Source organism: Myodes glareolus, chromosome 15 (genome assembly GCF_982192425.1).
Source record: "Myodes glareolus chromosome 15, mMyoGla1.1, whole genome shotgun sequence".
Taxonomy (NCBI): domain Eukaryota; kingdom Metazoa; phylum Chordata; class Mammalia; order Rodentia; family Cricetidae; genus Myodes; species Myodes glareolus.
The window spans coordinates 77942970-77963249 of NC_142040.1; the positions used below are offsets into that span (position 1 = coordinate 77942970).

The window sequence follows — 20280 nt, forward strand, 5'->3', positions numbered from 1 at the left end:
CCCCCACCCCTTCTCTCCCTCTCCTACAGGATCTGTAGTCCAGGCTAGCCTTGAACTTCTGAAGTCCTTTGGAGTTGCTGATACTGAGGATTCTTGACTGCCAAAAAAAAAAAAAAAAGTTTTTTTTGACTTCCTGAACAAGTAAGTCAGGACCGCGAGGAGGGGTGTGTTCACCCACTGATACAAGGGGACTGATCTAATGAGAGCTCACCAAGGCCATCTGGACTGGGACTGAACGAGCATGTGATCAAACCGAATTCTCTGAATGTGGCTGACATGGGGGCTGACTGAGAAGCCATTGACAATGGCACTGGGTCTTGTTTCGTCTGCATGTACTGGCTTTTTGGGATCCTAGTCTGTTTGGATGCTCACCTTCCTAGACCTGGAGGGAGGAGGGAGGAATTTGAACTTCCCACAGGGCAGGAAACCCTGACTGCTCTTAAGACTGGAGAGGGAGGAGGAGAGGGAGTCGGGGGAGTGGGAGGGTATTGGGAGGAGGGGAGGAAGTGGAAATTTTTATAAATAAATAAATAAGTAAATTAAAAAAAAAACAGTGCAAATTTTGCTTACCCTAAACAGAACCATGTCACAGCCGCAGACCTGAGAGGGATGGAATGGACTCACCTCACTATGGGGACTCCTTTCCCACCAGCTCACTCACCTAACCTCCTTCCTACTTTATCTGAGAAAGGGGTGAGGAAGAAGAAAGGGAGTTCCTGAAAAGAACTCACTGATCGGTGTCCACAGGTGTATTTGGGGAAATGTTTGCAAATACAGCCATCACCACCACTGAAGTCACATTGAGGAAGGCTCCAACAAGGACAGGTGCCACTGTCTCTCACAATCCAGGTTCACCTTTGGGCAAGCCAGCTGAGGTTGGCTTGGTCCATATGCTCTGCTGCATCCTGTTTAGGTGTAGGGAGTATAGCTTCCCAGGTGATGGAGACAGAGTTGGATGGAAGTTTCCAGGAAATGGCTATTGTTCCTCCCCTCCCCACTCCCTGAACCACTGCTCAGCCATGTGGGTACATTATCAGTCCGTGGAGACAGGACCCAGCGTAAAATTGAACAACAGTCAGGTTGGGCTGCATGGAAAGGCTGGGACTTGAGGCCCCGGAGGCAACCTGGGTTGGGAGTGGATTTCCACTCCTTGATCCTGTGTCCAGGCCTATCTCTGTCCCTTGAAATCATCCCTTTCACCCCTATGCTGCTGTGGACTCTAAACCTTGAGCCAAGGACATTGACATCAAGAAAGAACACAAAGACTGTTATGTGGCTTCCTGGGGAGACATAGAGAAACATCTTTTTGCTCCCAGAGTCCAGACAGACTAAAGACAGTTCCATCCAAGAGCAGCTTGGTGAACCAATTAGCTTGTTAGGGTTATTCACAGGAGCACAGGGGATAAACAGCAGGGAAACCACCCCCTGGCAACTGTTTGCTTCTGACATAGTATCAGAGAGGGGAGGCATTTAGGCAGTTCTCCATAAAGATTTCTTGAACCTCATGACCTTCTGCCTCCTTCCATTATAGAAAATTAATATAAGGATTCAGAACAGGTGGCCACAGCTTCTCTGCTTCAAGACTGCAATGTTATTTCCAACCTGGAGGAAACTGCTATACTATACAAATCCACATGCATGAAAGTCTGTCCTCAACCAAGTGATGAAGCAGAACCCATTTAGACTATACTGGGGCCTGATCTGGAATCCTATGGAGCCAACACCCTCCTTACACACAGCCAGCCTCACGTGTCCTCTCTGGTTCAACCTCTGCCCCTAGACACAAGTTTCTCAGCCTGTTTTCACCTCCCATTTCTCACTGCTAATTTTTGGAGCAGCCTGAGTTTGGGTCCCTCTGGATGGAGCAGCAGTTTCTTTGCTCACATGCCCTTGTTCCCCTGGATGCCAGTGTGGGAAGACTGATCACAATTGGGACGGCTATATGAGGACTCATCTCTGCTCAATGTCCAACATCCTGTGTCCTTGGGTCCTGTCCATCATCTCGGGTTCTGCATCCCACACCTAGTATCCTGCCTTACTCAGGCCTGAGGCTCCGGGAAGAGTTCATCAGTTGATAAAAATCAACTCTCAGAACTTTCAAAGAGCAAGGCTGTGCCGCGGCCACGCCTGTCTCATTAAGTTGTGGGCTTGAAGCTTTTCAAAGTACTTTGTCATTATCTGTCAGAGGCGGGTAGGGCAGTGCCCTTATCTCTAAGATGAAGAGACGCTGCCTGGCGTCCATCCCTACATCCAAGCTACCCATGCTGCTTGCCCATGTTGGTGTCCCATGCCGTGCCACCTCCAACAGGGAAGGCTCCAGACCTCCAGTAGTAGTGTGCACTCTGCTCTTCAAGGCGAAATGAGGCTTAGTTATGGAGGGCCCTCCACAAAGACCCTCCACTTTCCCACTTCTGCCTGTGGTGGTGATCTCCAGTTGGGTCTGGCTCAGGAAAGGGAAAAGGACAATTGCCTTCATGAATTCTTCAGAAAGAAGCCCATTGTGTGTGTTCTTCACTGGGTTAGGTCGTATCACCTCTTAGCTGTGGCCCCTGAATGGGCTGTTCCTACATGGTGCTCCACCGTGCAGAGAGGCAGGCTTGTCCTGTTCTGTGGTCATCTCTTCTATGGTTGCTGGTAATCGTCCCTCTCCCCTCTTCAGAAGTGAAAGGAGGTCTGTGGTGTGTGTGGTGCACTTTGACCAGCTGCAGGCAGAAGGGGAAAGGGGAGAGCAGAGAACCCTGGGTAGAAGATGGTTCTGGGGCCCAGAACTGAGCACGGCTGATCCTGCCGTTTGAGGTCTCTCAGCACACAGGCAGACTGCTTGAATTGTAGACCAGGGTATATACAAACCAGCCTCCTTGTGAGCCTGGGGTCTTGCCTAGGAAATGGGGCTGCTGTAGGACAAACATAAAACATTAGGTGACAAAGTTAGAGAGAATATGCCAATCTATCTCTTCAACCTCCTCCATGCAGGTTTCACACATATGTAGAGACTGAATTTCCTTCACACAGTCTGTGCTCATCACATGGCCGCTGGATCACTGTTGCTTATGCACAGAGTGCTCTCAGTCCCCAAACAGGCCCATGCTTTCTACACATCCCCCTCTGATGCACAGAGCTCTGCTACAGTGGAGGTTGTTTGTGAAATATTAGCTTCCAGCTCTCCACAGGCGTCTGTCTGTCCACTTTGTACCAAGACACTTTGGCATTTTACAAATCCTTCTAAGGCCTGGACAGAAAAGCCAACACAGGTTCACAAACCACAAATGCCTTATATTTCAAGCTGTGTCCTCACAACTGTCACCACATAAGAGCTTACCCTGAGCACAAACGAGTTACAATGCCATTGCTGGTGTGTCAGCTGCTACAAAGCTAAAGGGAAGTGAATTTGAGGTAATGAGCCTTCCCCCGGCACATCTGGAGGTTTTACACACTGGGGTTTGTGAAAAGTTCACCTCATCACCCCCAATAAATGAAGTGTGTAACTTTGCTACTCAAACGAGACTGAACTGGTCTTGCTTTGTGGATGGAAAGGAACTGTAGTTTTCAATATCAAGCAATATTTGTGCAAACCTTTCATGCAAATTTGGATTTACAAATCCAAGAGGGAAAAGTCTAGCCTATTTACTAAGTGGTTTTCCAAGCATGTCTTCAGAATAATTTTGTGCGTTACTGGTTTTAATCAAAGTTGTAAAACAAGGGTACGTGGAAGGGCTAAGATAGCAATGAGAACATGGAGGTTGAACCATCTCATATCTTAAGCGCAAAGGGTAGATACCTGCAGGAGAACTGGGTGGAGGAAGGCAGTTCCTACAGGAAACACAGGCTAGGCAGAGAGCATCTGAGATAGTCCTTCACACACTGTGTGAAAAGTGGGTATACGAGGAGGCATCTGGGAAGGTTGGAGCAAGGCGAAGAAGGCTCCTTGTTGTAGACTCAAGTTCATCTGGAGGCCTAGGGGCCTTCCCTAGGGCAGAAGCTGTTCAGCCTCCTTCACACCACAGCTCCTTCCCTGTGGTAATAGAACCTTGGAGTTCTGGGCTTCTGAGGCCTCCACAGCTGGCTATGCCCCCATGATGAATTCAGATCAAGGTGGTGCTCAGGTTACTTCCAGCAGCCTCCCTGAAGGATAGAGTAGCATCCTCTCTATGCCCTAGGACAGAGGAAAGCTTTGGAAAAGGTCTGCTCTCCCAGAAGGCTCTCTGTGCTGGACATCAGGGTACAGTCACTGTTGGTTGGGGTGTTACCTGCTCAACTCCAGGTAGCCTCGAGGCCCCCTACAGGGATTCCAGTGGGGACCCATGCCCAGCTAGGTCAGAGATCTGGTGCCACCCAGTGTATTCCCCAGAGCCAAGGACCTAGGCATAGGCCACCAGGTCTGCAAGAAGCCACATTAACATAAAGAGCTGTAGTCAGGTGACTGGAGTAAGCTGTCCCAGACTTCTGCAAGGGGTTCCCTTGGTAAAATAAAATCTTTTCTGTCTTCCTGAATAAGAGTAACCACAGCTGCTGTTTACCCCACTGAAAGGCATTGTGAAAAATTAGTTTAAGATGTGTTACATTAGTTTATGCTGTAGAATATTTGTTTAATTATGCAAAGATGTGTTGCGTTCGGGGGCTGGAGAGATGGCTCAGTGGTTAAGAGCATTGCCTGCTCTTCCAAAGGTCCTGAGTTCAAATCCCAGCAACCACATGGTGGCTCACAACCATCTGTAATGAGGTCTGGTGCTCTCTTCTGGCCTGCAGACGTACACACAAACAGAATATTGTATACATAATAAATAAATAAATGTTAAAAAAAAGATGTGTTGCGTTCTTTTATGTTGCATTTGTTTAACTCTGTAAAGCTGTGTTTCTTTGCCTGCCTCAAACACCTGATAGGTCTAATAAACAGCTGAATCACCAATAGCTAGGCAGGAGAGAGAAATATGAAGGAATGCCAGGCAGAGAGAATAAATAGGTGGAGAAGTATAGGCTAGAAAAAAACAGGAGAGCAGGGAGGCGAGAGAAAAGGAGGAGAGTAGGAAGCCGGGGCAGTCACCCAGTCACCCAGCCTTACAGCCATACAGCTAGCTATAGAGTAAGAAGGAAAGAAAAATATATAGAATAAATAAAGGTTAAAAATCTGGAGGCAAAACATAGTTAAAGAGAAACAGGATAATCTAAGTTAGAAAAGCTGGCTAGAAACAAGCCAAGTTAAGGCTGGGCGTTCATAAGTAAGAATAAGTCTCTGTGTATTTATTTGGGAGCTGGGCAGTGGGACCCAAAGAGTAAAAACAAACAAACAAACAAACAAAAAACAACTACAGAAAAGTCCAGAACTTGGGCCATGATGGGAGGTGTCAACCTCTTGGGCTCAGTCTCAGAGGCAACAATACCTGATCTTCCAGCATCAAATAGCCATAAGCTACAAGTTTCTTCAGAGCCAGCTGGGTGTAAGAAACATTGTAAGCATCCAGTAGACACTAGGCTTTGGTGAGAGGCTTCTGTGTGAGCTGAATTCTATCTTGCTGGGATAACCTCTTAGTGGGGGGTCAGTCCAATAGTGCATTCTTCTTATCTTGTATCTTTCCATAGCTCCACGTGAGCAGAACCTCAGGTGTCCACCACCAGTCCATGCTGCCACTTGGGGCTTAATTATCTCCAATCAGAACGCCCAGAACCTCACTCAACCCAGGACAGAGAAGAGGGTTGAGAGATGGCATATCCGAGAGTGTATAGCTTGTCCCTTGCTTGTACCCCACCTCAACCCTGCTCCTCTGATTTCTGTCCTAGCCACACTGACTTTCATTATCCCGGTCTAATGATACCAATCCAAGTAACTGGAAATTTGGCTGCAAGTTTTTCTTGTGAGGATGACAAAATCATCTTGGAGGCAGAAATAGGTGAGAACAAGTCCCTAGCAGCCACATTGGAGGTCCCTTGAGAAACTCTTGTGCTGCATTACTGAACAGGCTGGGTGAAACAGCTGACTAGGAACTCACATGTAGTTGGACTTATTTTTGGATCACCAGAACCCGAATAATGACATAGATACTTCTTATTAATTATGAAAGCTTGGCTGTAGCTTAGGCTTGTTCCCAACTGGTCTAATTTCAAACAAATTAACCCCTTTATATTAATCTATGTTCTGCCACATGGCTCGTTACTTCTCCTCAGTACCGTATGTCCGACTTCCTCCGTGTCTCACTGGCAAATCCCCATGCTACATTCTTTCCCAGAGTTCCTATCTCTTCCTGGAAGTCCCGCCTGTCCTCTCCTGCCAGTTATTAGCTGGCCAGCTCTTTATTAAACCAATCAGAAGGTACCTTAGGCAGGCAAGGAAGGACAGAGACACAGTGTGGTCAAACAACCCACAACACCCACAGCAGTGGAGGGAATACCTGAGAAACATCTGGCTCTACTGGCCCTGGTATCTCTCGCTCCCATAACTGGCTCTCTGGGAAGGAACAACAGCAGATTCCCAGAACCACCAAGACCAGCACTGAGGGAGCACTCCAAAGCCTTGTCCAGAACTGGGCATCCGCAGTGCCTCCACTCTGTACAGCAGCTGCCGGCGTCACAGGCAGGTTTCTCAGGGTCACCTTCCCCAGGTTTTAGAAGATAAAATATTATCTTTGTTACACTGATAGTTCTACGTGATTATACAGGAAATTTAAGAAGTACAGAAGACTATCAATTGGGAAATATAACACTCCCCTAACGCCTTCTTCCCAGCTGGGCCTGATGAGCTGCAGTTTAGGCTGCTTAGAGTTTTATCAGAACTGTCTCAGGGCTGTTCCTCCTTTGCTTGATTAGCATAATTACATTCTTGTCTGGTTCTCCTTGTGCCACACGGGACTTGGTGTCATTGTTCCCTTCCATTCTACTTAATGTAACTTTTACTCTTCAGGACGGCTACCTAACTCTTCCAGGGAGCTTTCCCCAGACGGACTCTTAGACTGTGTAACTGAAATGCTTTTCAGAAGGCTCTTGCCAGCTTACACTTCATCAGCAACACAGGAGGAGACTGAGATGCTGAAGAACAAACAGTAGGCTTTGGAGTTTACATTCTTGGCTGTGGGGAGACAGACATCTGAGGTGCAGGGCAACGGTTACATTTCTACTGCCGAATTGTTCATATTGCTTAAAGGAGATTTTCATTTTCAAGATACATATTTTCTCTGTTATTTTTATGCAAACGCTCACCACATTTGCTCTTAGGTTTGTTTGCAACTTTAACATTTCTGTGTAATAAAAAGACATTTTCCTTGCTTTGTTTTATTTATTTATTTTTGTTTCTTACTACATAATCCAAGGTAACCTCAAATTCATGATCCTCCTGCTTCAGCCTCCTCAGTGTGGGGGTTATGGATGTGTGCCAGGCTTCTTTATAATCTAAGAGTGTTTATTGTTAGAGTATTTTGGTTTCTCTGTATGAGAGAATGGCAATTATCCTAGACTCCTGACTCATCTGCCAGTGGAAACTAGATTTGTAGAATCTGGCCATCATGTGTCTGCTACAGTGGGATCAGCAAGCAGGAGGGTGGACGCTCAGAGAAGATCCAGGCTGGTCCATGTAGCATTTTGTAGTCAGATCTGGGACTCAGAATGAACCTGGAAGACTGTGGTAAGAATGTCTAAATCAGGGCAGAGGAGGCAGGCTTTGGAAGAAGCTCCTCAGTAGAAACATGAGCAGGCTCAGGCTACCCAGATTTCTTTCTGTGCACAGCCTTTCTTCCAGTTGCTCCCATTTCTTCAGAAAAGGAGACTGGCAAACCTAGGTGGGACCAAGATTAGAACTCCCCAAGCCAGTGGGATATGGTTAGGTTGTGTCCCCCCCCTCCAAGGCTCTGGAAGCGGGAGAAGCATCATGACACTCTGGCTAGATGGTCAGAGATCTACTGGACCTACACATATTATCTCTTCCCCACCCCCAGTGATAGTAGGACTCACTCGCCTTGATTACCCATGATGTGCTAGCAGGAAGTGGTCTGGAGCACAGTCTTGCTTGGACCAAGCAAGCTCAGACATCCAAGGTAAGAAGTGTCAGCACATATCTTTCTCACAAGGTTCCCTGGCCACCTTTTGATCAGAAGACTCTCTGGTCATGGGCCATCTATTTCCTAGTGGCCAGGCCCACACAAATCAGATCCCTCTACAACTCAATAAATTCTTTGGGATAAGTCCTGAAGGGTGGCCCTAATTGTTTTCCCCCCAATATTAGGGTGTGCCTAGGGTCCACCACGGCAAAGAAAGACTGTGTGGAATAACCTTTTTCTTCCACTTGTCCCTAAATATTCACATAGAGGCACACTTTACCTGCTTTGACAAACATGCATGTGTGTGTTTGTAAACATATTTGTATACCTTCTCCAGAGGGTGAATGAGCTAGGCTGTGCTGTCCCATGTTTGCTCAACTTGGATCTTGGAGTCCAAGTGTTACTTTCTTTATCTGAACAGTGATGTCCTCAGTTCTAAATTCAGGATTCCATCCTGTGGAATTCCAGGCCCAGAATAGCACCTGCAGGATGCACCGTCTCCAGGGTTGGCAGACTTAACTCTGCCTCATCATCCCCAAATGGTCAGAGCTGTAACTCTAGAACCACACCGGTTTCATAGCTTAGAGTTATACAGTTCTGGTGATTAAAATAAGGCAGAACTCACACACGGCTGGTAGCACTATTCTGTTCTTTTTACTTCCTGGGAAGAGATACTCAAGTTACAGCCTGTGCCTGTTCTCATGTGCCTGTGTACCACAGTTCTAGCCATTCCATCCCCTTATGTCAGACCACTGAGACCACTGAGGAGAGAAGGGTGAGTAGCGTGGCTCAGTCCTGTGGTTGGGAAACAGGAGCCAGGCAAAGACAGGATGGCAAAAAAAGGGGAGTAGTCCTGGTGTGGTCTTGGTGGGTGGAGGAGTCTAGTGGACCCTGCACCAGTGGAGAAGCCTGTCAGGTCCTGAGCAGGGGTTTTCTTCCAGATAGTCGTATGAGACAATGCACATGTGTGTTCTTGTTCTCATCAGATTTATCTGCTCCAGCACTTAAGGACTCTGACACCTGTTCTTGGTTACACCCTACCTGAAAGACCAGTGGAGACCTCCCAGAGTGAATCTTGTCCAGTTGGGTTCCATCCTCACACAACAAGTCTCTGAGCTGGAAAAGGTCAGTTCCTGCAAGGCAGGAGTGGCAGGTCTGAGTGGGATGCAGCATTACATGTTCAGGAAAGGATCAGACCTGCTCAATGACCAGAGAGAAATGGAAAGCCGTCCCCATGGAGGACTGTCTGGATGGGGTCTCAGGTGGCCTCCCAGGCAGTACCCTGGACATATTCAGTTCGGTGACTCAAAGTCATGGAAATCCAGGCAGGTCATGCATAGTTAAGTAGGGGTATATCTCAGGAGCGTCCAGGGAGGCACAGACAGTCATTCTCATCCTCCGCTTACCTGAGGGCCAAGAGTATCTCTTACCTCCTGGAGTAACTGTGGCCCGAGAGACCCGGTAAAACTCCATAGGGTGACAATGCACAAGGCCCCCTGCATTCCCAAGGTTTCAAGTGACTTCCATATACATAAGATACTAGGTGAAAATAAAAATAACAAGAAAAGCCAGTCAAGGGGATTTGTAAGGTTCTAGGCACTGCCCCCACAACATCCTAGCACACAAGGCTCGACAGACTATGGTGGGATATGTCCATATCTCCTTCTCAGGTACCTGGAGTTGAGGATGTCGTAGTGAAAGACCAGGGCTCCTTTTACCCATGGACTCCAAGACTTGACTGCCCATGAAACCAGACTTAGGGTCCTTGTGTCAGCAAGGTTCCACATTGTTTCTGTAAGCACTTGTGCACAGTCAGGGTGGAGTCTGGCTCAGGGCTGTTAAATTGTGAAACACTGGGCAGGTTCCTCACTTTGTGGTTTGGTAATAGGTGTAATTATGGACCTCTCAAGTCAACAGATTGATTGTAAGGATAGACCAAGGCAACTATTAGCAAGGACATGCAGAAAGCTGACACTGCCCCCACCTTGTCTCAGGGCTAAGCATGTCATATTTGGACACGGGCGCAGAGAGGGTCTCTAGATTGACAGTGACTGTCAGGAACTCAAATCCCCGAGGTCTTTTGCTGTGCCTGGGTCACAGAGGTCATGTTAAAACATGCCACTTATCTCCAGGGACTCACAGATGAACACTGTACCTGAAACCTCTTGAAGACAACTTGGGCATCTGGTGGCCTGACCTACCCGACAGGTAGCTGCTGGCCCTCTTGTGCATGCCCTACCCCTGGATAAAGCCCTCTAAGAACACGTGTGCCTTCTTTCCTGGGGCCCTCAGGCCTCAGTCTAGTCTATTCTTGGGTTAGGGGCTTTGGGTGTTACCTCATCTTTTCTATAAGTTGCTGGCATTACTTCAGTGTTGGTAAAACTCACAATTAGGGCAAAGGGGACACCGCTTAAGAACGTGTGATTCTGTTCTGACCACCACAGTGGATTTTAGCACGAATTCTAATTGGTCTTAATAAATAAAACCTGGAGCCAGATATTGGGGGTGAAAGCTGAAGGATCAGAGAAGCAGTGCAGCCAAACACTAAAGAGACCTTTTATCTCTACCAGTGCACAAACCAAGGGGCGATCCTGTCCTCAGACTGCAGTTGTCTCTACCAAACCTCAGACTGCATTAAGCTCTTGTCTCCTCCCGCCTTATATTCCTCTCTCTGCCCAGCCATAACCCTTCCTGTCTCCACCTCCCTAGTGCTGGGATTAAAGGCGTGGGTTCCCAAGTACTGGGATTAGAGGTGTGAGCCACCACCACCAGGCCTCTAGAGGCTTAACTCTGCACTCTGATCTTTAAGCAAGCTTTATTTGTTAAAAACACAAACAAAATATCACTACAGTGGATTCTGAAGCTTTACAGAAGAACTCCCCTCACTTACTACTGGAATAATTGGGCCTGCCGAACCCTAGAGGAAGAGGGCCAGGGGTCTTCACTGAAGGATGGTAGTGGGGCTAGCTATTCCAAGAACATCTGAGTCCAGATAAGGATGAAAACATCCACTGACACCATAGAGTCTCAAGTGCATGTAGATCAGTATGGCCAGGTACCAGCAGGACCTTTGAGGCACAGGCACAAGGCTGGGAAGGGTGGGAAGACAGCCATTCGGCAGGTCCCAGAGCACAGACTACCTCCTGGTACACCAAGTGCCCTTTTTGAGATGCTGTGGTAGCCTTCGGTTGCTTCTAGCTTCGGGGTTCTAGCAAGGTTCAGTTCTGACCTTGTGTCCCTTATCAAACCTTCCCAGACCAGAAGTAGGCAGGGAAAATCATGCCATGCCTGTGAGGTTTGGCTGTAACTTACCACCCACCATAGACTCCTGTCTGAAGATTTGCTCCTCGGGTGGTGGAAGTGTTTTGGGGAGGTTGTTGAACTTTAGAATGTGGATCCTGGCTGGTGGAGGTGGATTTTGAAGACGATACCCACTTCTTCCCTTCACTGCGGGTTCTGATTCCTGTCTGTAACCAGGTTGCTGCCCATGTATGCTGCCGCCATTAAAGAGCTACTGCACCTTTCTCTGCCCGCATGATGGACGGCAACCTTCTGAAACTGTGTGCCAAAATAAACCTCTCTTCTCTTCTTTCAGTTAGGTATTTTGTTAAAACCAAAGAAGCAACTCATGAAGAACCCTCTGTGTTAGGAGTGACTTTGTACCCCTGAGAATAGGAGGTCTGCTGGGACTTTGAGTAGAGAAGGAACATCATTAGCAGGTCGCTCCAGCGAAAGGAGAGGTGCAGGTGCAACAGGCTGGGAGTTGTTAGACTGCATGAGGGGCTGTGAAGAATACGGCAGAGGTGGCCTGGTTTCCTATGTACGGTCACTATTCCAAAAGCCCTGCGAGGCAGCGCGACAGATCTCAGCTGCTGTTTGCATTTGCTTCAGAGGCCATTATATCCTCCTCCAGCTCACAATTGCCCCGAGGCATCCTAGGGCTCATTAATGAATGGTCTAAAAACAGGTCCTTTACCGGGCATCTCCTCTCCTGCCCTGTTGACGTTGCTGCTGTATTACTTACACAACTATGAACCCCACCTACAGTGTTTCCATTTCGGCTTGAAGCTATTGGTCATCTGCCTATAAAGGCTTAGGTAGTGAGATCTTTCCTATTTGCTTGCTCACCCACCTGCATGGCATCTCTGATGCTCTTCAGCTCCCCGTTTAAGTTTACATTCTCTCATGAAGGTCTTTAGCCTCCTGCACAAGGTATATGCTTTTAGAATTACATCTTTTTTGTTTGTTTGTTTTCGAGACAGGGTGTCTCTGTAGCTTTGGAGCCTGTCTTGGGATTAGCTCTTGTAGACCAGGCTGGCCTCGAACTCTCAGAGATCTACCTGTCTCTGCCTTCCTGAGTGCTGGGATTAAAGGTGTGCACCGCCACCACCCAGCTAGAATTACAGCTTTTAACATTTGAAGGAATCACTCACTACTTTGTATGTGTGTGTGTGCATGTAATGCTCTCATATGTGCTCATGTGTGCATGAATGTGAAAGCAGAGCTTGACATTAGGTGTCTTTAGAGACTCTTACTGAATCTGTATAGATTTGGCTGATATACAAACTCCAGGCAGGGATCCAGCAGCCCATCTATACCTCCCCAGTACTAGGATTAAAGTTGGTGCTGCCATCTCCAGTTTTTCATGTGGGTGCTGGGGACCTGAGTTCAGATCCTCACAATTGCACAGCAGTCACCTTACTGAGTCATTTCCCCAGCTCCTGCTCTTGTCTTTGCAAGTAAAATATTTCAACTGATGTTTGTTTGTTCGTTTGTTTGTTTTGACACAGTCTCACTATACAGCATTGGCTAGCCTAGGGCTCTCTGTGGAGACCAGGCTGGCCTTTAACTCATAGAGAGTCTCCTGCCTCAGTCTCTTGAGTGCTAAAATTAAAGGCATGTACCACACCCAGTTTAGCTGGTGGATTATTATTTATTTTTTATCTATCTATCTATCTATCTATCTATCTATCTATCATCTGTTTTTGAGACAGCATTTTTCTGTGTAGCCCTGGCTATCCTGAAATTAGTTCTGTGGACCAGTCTGGCCTCAAACTCAGAGGTCCATCTGCCTCTGCTTTCTGGGTGTTGGGACTAAAGATGTATGACACCAAACCTGGCACTGATGGATTGTTAATATTGGTACTTTAAAGATTATGCATTGTTGTCTCCTCACTCTGGGCAGTAAGCCTGCTGTCATTTTATATGAATTCGTGCATATAGTGGAACTTACTGGATCTTACTAAGATTTTTCTCTTTATTCCTGGCTTTAAAGATATCTATCTGATCCCAGTATTTGAAAGACAGAAGCCAGGGTATCTCGTTGAGTTCGAGGCCAGCCTGGCCTATATAACAAGCTCTAAAACAACCAGAACTACATGGAGAGACCCTGTCTCAACAAGTAACAAACAAACAAACAGGTATCTGTTCCAGGCATGGTGGCACATGTCTATAATCCCAGCACTCAGGAGGCAGAGGCAGGTGTAGCTCTGTGAATCTGAAACTAGCCTGGTCTACATAGAAAGTTCTAAGATGTTCAGGGTCACATAGAAAGAACCTGTCTCAAAGTAAACATGTACATACATACATACATACTTACTTACATGCATGCATACAGGTACCCATGGTGTACCTACCAGTCTTCTGTCCTTTTCTTGTTTCTCATGTATGAAATTTGTTGAGGATCACAAATCTTTGGGTGTATTTTCATTAAATTTGAAAAAGTAGGCTATTATTTCTTTGAATATTTATATAATTTCCATCCTTTGGAAATCCTACTTAACACAGAGTTTTCTCTCCTCAGCAATTACTGTTGTTATTATTTAAGGAGGGACCTCATGAGTCTGACAGCTTAGTGGTTTCCCTGTGCCTTAACTTAAGGAGTTAAGTTTCCTTACCTTAGGAGAGACTGTTTCAATTTAGAGGAAACAGTTATACAATACACTTTGGATACTCCAAACTTTCCATACTTTTCACACTGCGCACACACACACACACACACACACACACACACACACACACACACACTTCTTTTTCTTTACCTGTGTCATTTTGGATGGATTCCTTCATTACAAGTCCCAGGGCAGCAATTACTCTCTGGAACATCTGTTTTGTGTCCATCACATCCACTCCAAGTTTAGTTTTGGTCTCCAAAATCTCCCGTGCTTCTACACGCCTGTTTAAGCCATCTATCCTCTGGTGTTTTGAAATGTGGTCACACTGTTTTGATGTCATTGTCTGTGGAATCTGTGTCATTTGGAGATATGTTATGAGTCACATTTTCCTTCTTTGCAGCTTGCCAGTTTCTGGTTGACTCTCAGGCATTGTAGCTGTGCTGGGTAAGGTACTGGCTGTCTTCCTATAAACATCCCAAGCTTTGCTCTGGGCTTAAGTTATGCGGAAATAGTTTGGCTGGTCTGCTTTTGCTTTGAAGCCCTCCAAAGTGGGATCAGACAGCATGCAGCCTAGTGACAATTCTGTACCTCTGCTACTGGGACTGAATTTGATCTCTACTCACTCCCTTGTTGAAATCCTGATGCAAGGAGCCTGGGAGTCAGAATGCATTTGAAAATCGGGTCTTTGTAACAACTGAGTTCAGAAGAGGTCATTAGGTTGGGTCTTAGGCAATGTGAGCCAGGATGCAGATGTCTATGGGAGAACACAAAGTGTCATCAGCAGGTGCTCCTGCAGGTCAAGGGTCAAAGCCATCAGGGGCAGGGGAAGATCTAGGAGATGAGGTCTCCTTATTTTCAGGGGAACCAGTCTTGCCCATTCTTCTTGTCAGTCTCTAGACACCAGACGCCAGAACTCTGGGCTGAAACCCAGAGTTATTTAAACCATTTGCTCCATAGCATTTTTTTTTTTAAACTGACAGCTCTAGAAAACCTATGTACCTGTGAGACAAAACCCCTCTGACTGGTAAGATGGACACTGAGCTAACCCTCTGCAGGTATTAAAGTGGCAGACACCTTCATGCTGAGGGACCCACGTCTCCTGTCTTCTTTAGCCTCCTGTGCCCTCTGTTTTTCTTGGCCCGCCTTGATTAGCACCTCCCTGGCTTAGTGAGCCTGCTGCTCACTTGAATGAGCCTTCCTCTGCTGAAGCTTAGAAACGGTTGCAGAAAGTACACTGAGGATCAGGGGGCCCTCCTTGTTTTTGTTCTCCAGTGCCATTGCCTGATACTTTAGAAATCAGGCTGGAGGGAAACCCCAGTCTTCTTACTTAACTGTGTCTGGAAGCAGAGGTGTTAGAACATTTGAACAGAGAATTATGTTTTGGCAGAGCACAGCATCTTTCTATTTTTTTCATATTTTTTATGAACTAGTCCTCTGTTCTATTGATTGGGTATAGTTACATTTTGTTTTTAGAAACCTTCTCTTTGTAGTGTGTCCATTTTGCCATTTTTTCCTGTTATTTAAAGCACAATGCTTAGTCTCCTTATTTTCAGTCACTCTGTGTGTCTTGAATACAATATAGTTATATATAATCCTCTCAGAGCTGCTTTGATTATATTAATAGGTAACTAAAGATTATAGTTTGGATAAATTCTACTTTGCCTATGTGCTAATCCTTATTCCTTGTAAACTCAATGCAATAGTTATTAAGTATATGAATGAATTTTTGTTTTTCTTTTTCTAGCTAATTAAAATTCTGTATTGTGCTATGTAAACTGTCTATACTTTTTGTTGTTGTTCGTTGGCATTGGCAAAATTCCCATGAGTGTTTAAAAGACTATGTACTTTTGCTTTTCTGGGTAACTGGTTTCTATGTAGATAATACTTTAAAATTGATAACTATGCATTAACTAATCTATCACTAAGTTTTAATCAACTGATTAAACATAGTGTTTATGGAGTAGGAAAATTAATCTCTAGCTGTGGATTTGCTGATGAATTTTAGTTGATACTTTATGTTTTCAAAGCTATGTCTTGTAGTTCACAGCTCAGTTCTCTCATGTTGGCCTGAGTCTTCTACGCAGTTTACCCTGTTCCATGTAATGCATTTTGACATATTTTGACATAGAAGTACTGTCAGCAGACCTTATTTCTTGTTCATATGTGCCTGGCTCAGTTCCTTTCTAGATCTTTCCTCTTCTTTCATGGCATCTAGTTTGGGGGAATCTCTTACAGATAGAATAAACTACATTTTAGATTTGTTCCAGCTAAGAACATGCTAACTTAGCTAGGTATGGTGGTACATACCTTTAATTCCAGTACTCAGGAGAAGCAATAGGATCTCTGAATTCAAGGCCAGACTGGTCTAGACAACTCCAGGACAGCCAGGGCTATGGAGAGAGACCTTGTCTTACCAGCACTCTCCCTGGCAGAAGAACAGCCTAACTGCCTATGCTCCACTGTAAGGTGAGAAAAAAATTGAGCTTGGAGCCAGTACTGCTCCTGTCTCATCGACCTTGTCACGTGCACTGTAGGTAATGAACGCAGCCTCAACTTACCCTCCAGAGTCCTGAGCACAAGGAAGGGGAGCTGGCCTGAGATTCCTGTGGCTGGGGTGGGGCTCTCGCCTGTGAGTTCCTGTGGCCAGGGGTGGGGATCTCTGCAAACGGAATTCCTGTGGCCACTAAGACAAAGAACCACAGGTAGGTGGCTGTAACAATGAACATTTATTGTCTAACAACCCCACCTGCAAGTTAAGAAACAAGGTATGTGCAGGTCTCTACCCTGGAGGCTGAGGGGTGCCTGGCCCTTCCCTTCTCAGATTAGCACAGCCCTGAGGTCTTGGGCTCAGAGACCTTTACTTGATGTCAGTCTTCGAGTCCTACCCACCCCCATCTGCAAGTCCATTTAAAGTTCTTTCTATAAAGAAACTGACAGACTAGCTTGAGGCTAACCTGTTCACCTTGGATGAGCTTGAATTCTGAGATTCTGAAGATGCGGATCAGCCCATAACCTTCGTGACATTCTCACTCTGTAAGACGCTTTCTTCTCCCTTGTCTTCTCCCCCTCCTTTGTGTCTGTGTTACTCTGCCTTGTCTTTCTGTATCTGTGTCTTTTTTGTCTCTGTCTTTCAGTTTCTCTTGGTGTCTGTGTGAATCTCTCTGTGTATATCTCCCTATCTCTGACTTTCCCCATCTCTACCCAGAATTTTGCTCTCTTGGAGGCCCTCATGCTACCCATGGAAACAGGTCCAGGCTTTCTCTAACCACCCCTGAAGGAAGTCACTTTGCTTCTGATGCCTCCCCAAGTTTAGGGGAAGGGGCCAGAGACACCCCTTTGTATGTAGAGTATACATGAATTCCTGCTCCAGCATTATAAATTTTCCTCTTAAGGAAAACCCCCAAACATAAAGGAAGTGACCAGCCCTGCTGACCTTCCTTGGGAAGGGGCAGGAGTATTTTGAAGCCCAGTGCTGCCCCCTGCAATAGGCAATGACTTCATGACAAAGGGACTACTACTGGCCCTCATCTTCCTATAGACCAAGACAATATCATATGGGCTATCACTAGCATTAATCTTCCTATAGACTGAGACAATATCATATGGGTTATCACTGGCCCTCATCTTCCTATAGACTGAGACAATATCATATGGGCTATCACTGGCCCTCATCTTCCTATAGACTGAGACAATATCATATGGGCTATCACTGGCATTCATCTTCCTATATACTGAGACAACATCATATGGGCTATCACTGGCCCTCATCTTCCTATAGACTGAGACAATATCATATGGGCTATCACTGGCATTCATCTTCCTATAGACTGAGACAATATCATATGGGCTATCACTGGCCTGAGGACAGGTTTTGTGAGTCATTGGAGAACACTGGCCTTAGAAGTTGCAAATAAAGGCAGAAAAGTTGCAAAGGCAACAACAGCTAGCCAAGGCTGCATCATGAAGCAGGTTCAGAGGCTGACTTTTGGGCTACAAAGTGCCTGGTAGGGTAGACTCAGGTGGCTCAAAGGACATATCTTACACAAGAATCAAGGAAGCAACACTGGCAGTCGGATGATCCCACTAGACTCTGCTCTAGGATGGTGGTTACTTACAGGGGACACAGAGCTACGGACACCAGTAGGGTTCTCAAGATTTCATTGGTCACAAGATCAGCCAGGTTTGAATCTTTTTATCTGTCCAGGCTCTTGCTGAGGCTCCATTCAAGAGCATGGGCATGCTTGCCTGCAGATGTCACCTTGGATCCTCATGTGCAGCAGAGTTGAGCATCAATACCTAGGCAAGCAACTGAGGCTTCCTGGGGCCACAACAACTTGCTCACATCCTCCAAAGTGGGTCCGTTACCCCAGGAATGGAAACTAAATCAAACAGCTTTGTATTTATTACATGGACGGTTTCATTTGCTACCGCATTACCAAAATAACAAAGTCAAGTTGGCAGATGCTGAAATGGACATTGCCTTCTCAAAATTCGTGCCTTGCCTATGAACTGGAAATGATGAGCAATGTTCAAGATGTAGGCGGACTAACATGTCTCTCGGCTATTGTCTGGCTACATACTACCTCTACCACCTCCACTTAACTCTCTAGCTAGCACCAGAAAATACTGTGTTGTGAATAAAATGGCAGCTTTCTTCTCCTGGGAGTGCTTGTGGGGGATATTCGAACTGGAGCAGATGGTTTGCAAGCTGAAATGTCATGTGTGTATGTGTTCACTGTATCCTGGTTTACAATCAGATTTAGACACTAGAAACCTTAGATGTTAACCCATGGGAAACTGAATATGAACTGATCATGTCTCTAGTATGGAATACTACTCTTAGCCTTGTTTCCCAGCAGTCTCACAAAGCATGGTGGAGAAAGGACAGAGCTCTATGTCTCAGTTACTTTTCTACTGTTGTGACAACGCACCATGACCAAGGTAATGTACAAAAGAAAGCTAGGATGCTAGACTGCCCCTGGGAATCATGAGCTCCAAATTAAATGCTTTCTTTTGTACGTTACTAGCATCCATAACTATCATGGCAGGGAGCATAGCCCTGGAATAGTTGCTGAGAGTTTACATCGGATCCACAAGCACAAGATTCCCAGGAATGGCATGGGGTTTTGAAACCTCCAAGACTACCGCCCTAGTGACAAACATCCTCCAATAAGGTAACACCTACTAATTCTTCCCAAATGAGTCCACCAATTGGATCTCAAGGATTCAAAATTGTGAACTTATGGGAGCCATCCTCATTCAAACAACTACAACCCGGAAGACAAAGGGATGCTTTGGAGATAGGTCCATGGAATCTGAGTTTTGATGGCTGAGATAATATTCTTTTATCATTCATTTTGCTTTAAATGAATGAAAAAGCACCCAGATTTCCTCCAAAAAAAAAAAAAAGGAAAAAGACACATCAAGAATTAATTACCATTAATTACATTTGCATCACTGAAAACAAAGGATGTATCTGACCTTAATCAGCTGGATTGGATAACTGTTTCTTTTCTTTTTAGTTGTTGAAGGTACAGAGGGAAGGCATGTAGTGCGGGCACAATTTCCAGGGCATTGTCACTGGGTTTGGTCCTGGACATGGAGCTTCTGTAGCTTGAGTAGAGAGAAAGATGGGTCCCAGGGCAGATTCTGGGCTGGCCATACCTTTTCCAGGCGGCTTCATAAACACCAGGCACCAAGCATCTCCCTTTCTAAGCAAAATATAGTGGTAAAGTGGGTTTTCTTTTTTCAGTAACGAAAAGGAAAAGTAGTTTCTCTCTAACTTTGAAGTAGAGGAAGAAAGAAACTGGCTTTCTTTCGTTTCCCCTCCTTGGGATTTTCTTGTTTGCTATAGCTTTGCTCTCAGGGGCCAGGGCTGCTTTCCAGGAGGCTGACACAAGGACCAGCGCCCCCAGACAGAGAGGCTCTTTTTCCTGCTCAGCTTCGAAAGGAAGTTAATTAGAAACAGAAGGAAGAGCCTTTTCAAGCCTCCAGAAAAAGGCACTTCTCTGCCCTTAGAAAACTTCAGAATAAAAGAAGGAAGTGAGTCCTCAAAGGGCAGAGATAACAGGCCGCTCTTGGCCTCCAGGGGTAGTGGTTCTTGTCTCAGCGAGGGATCCAGCTGGTGTCTAAAGACAAAGCCCTTGCCCAACCATCCTCTTAAGCTCCTGGAAAGGCCTCCGCCATCTCTAGCTCCTCATACCCAGCAGCCAGACAGCCTAGGAAATACATACTGATCCTGCCACCATCGAGGGATCTTCTTGTTCAGATAGATGAGATAGTATCTACCCATCCTTCATGGTACCCTCGATAGATGTCCAGGGAGGACAGGAGTCTCTGCTCCATGGCAGCAGAGCCTAAGCATC

The 20280-nt window shown here is 46.0% G+C and overlaps 1 long non-coding RNA gene across 1 annotated transcript; it reads right to left on the reverse strand.

The window, feature by feature from the left end:
• Positions 1-7809: 7809 nt before the first annotated feature.
• Positions 7810-14224, reverse strand: LOC146891516 (uncharacterized). Its single transcript, XR_014997166.2, has 3 exons — positions 14063-14224; positions 9452-9560; positions 7810-9154 (listed from the first exon to the last, which is right to left on the reverse strand). It is a non-coding gene; the product is annotated as an uncharacterized LOC146891516 (long non-coding RNA).
• Positions 14225-20280: the final 6056 nt, after the last annotated feature.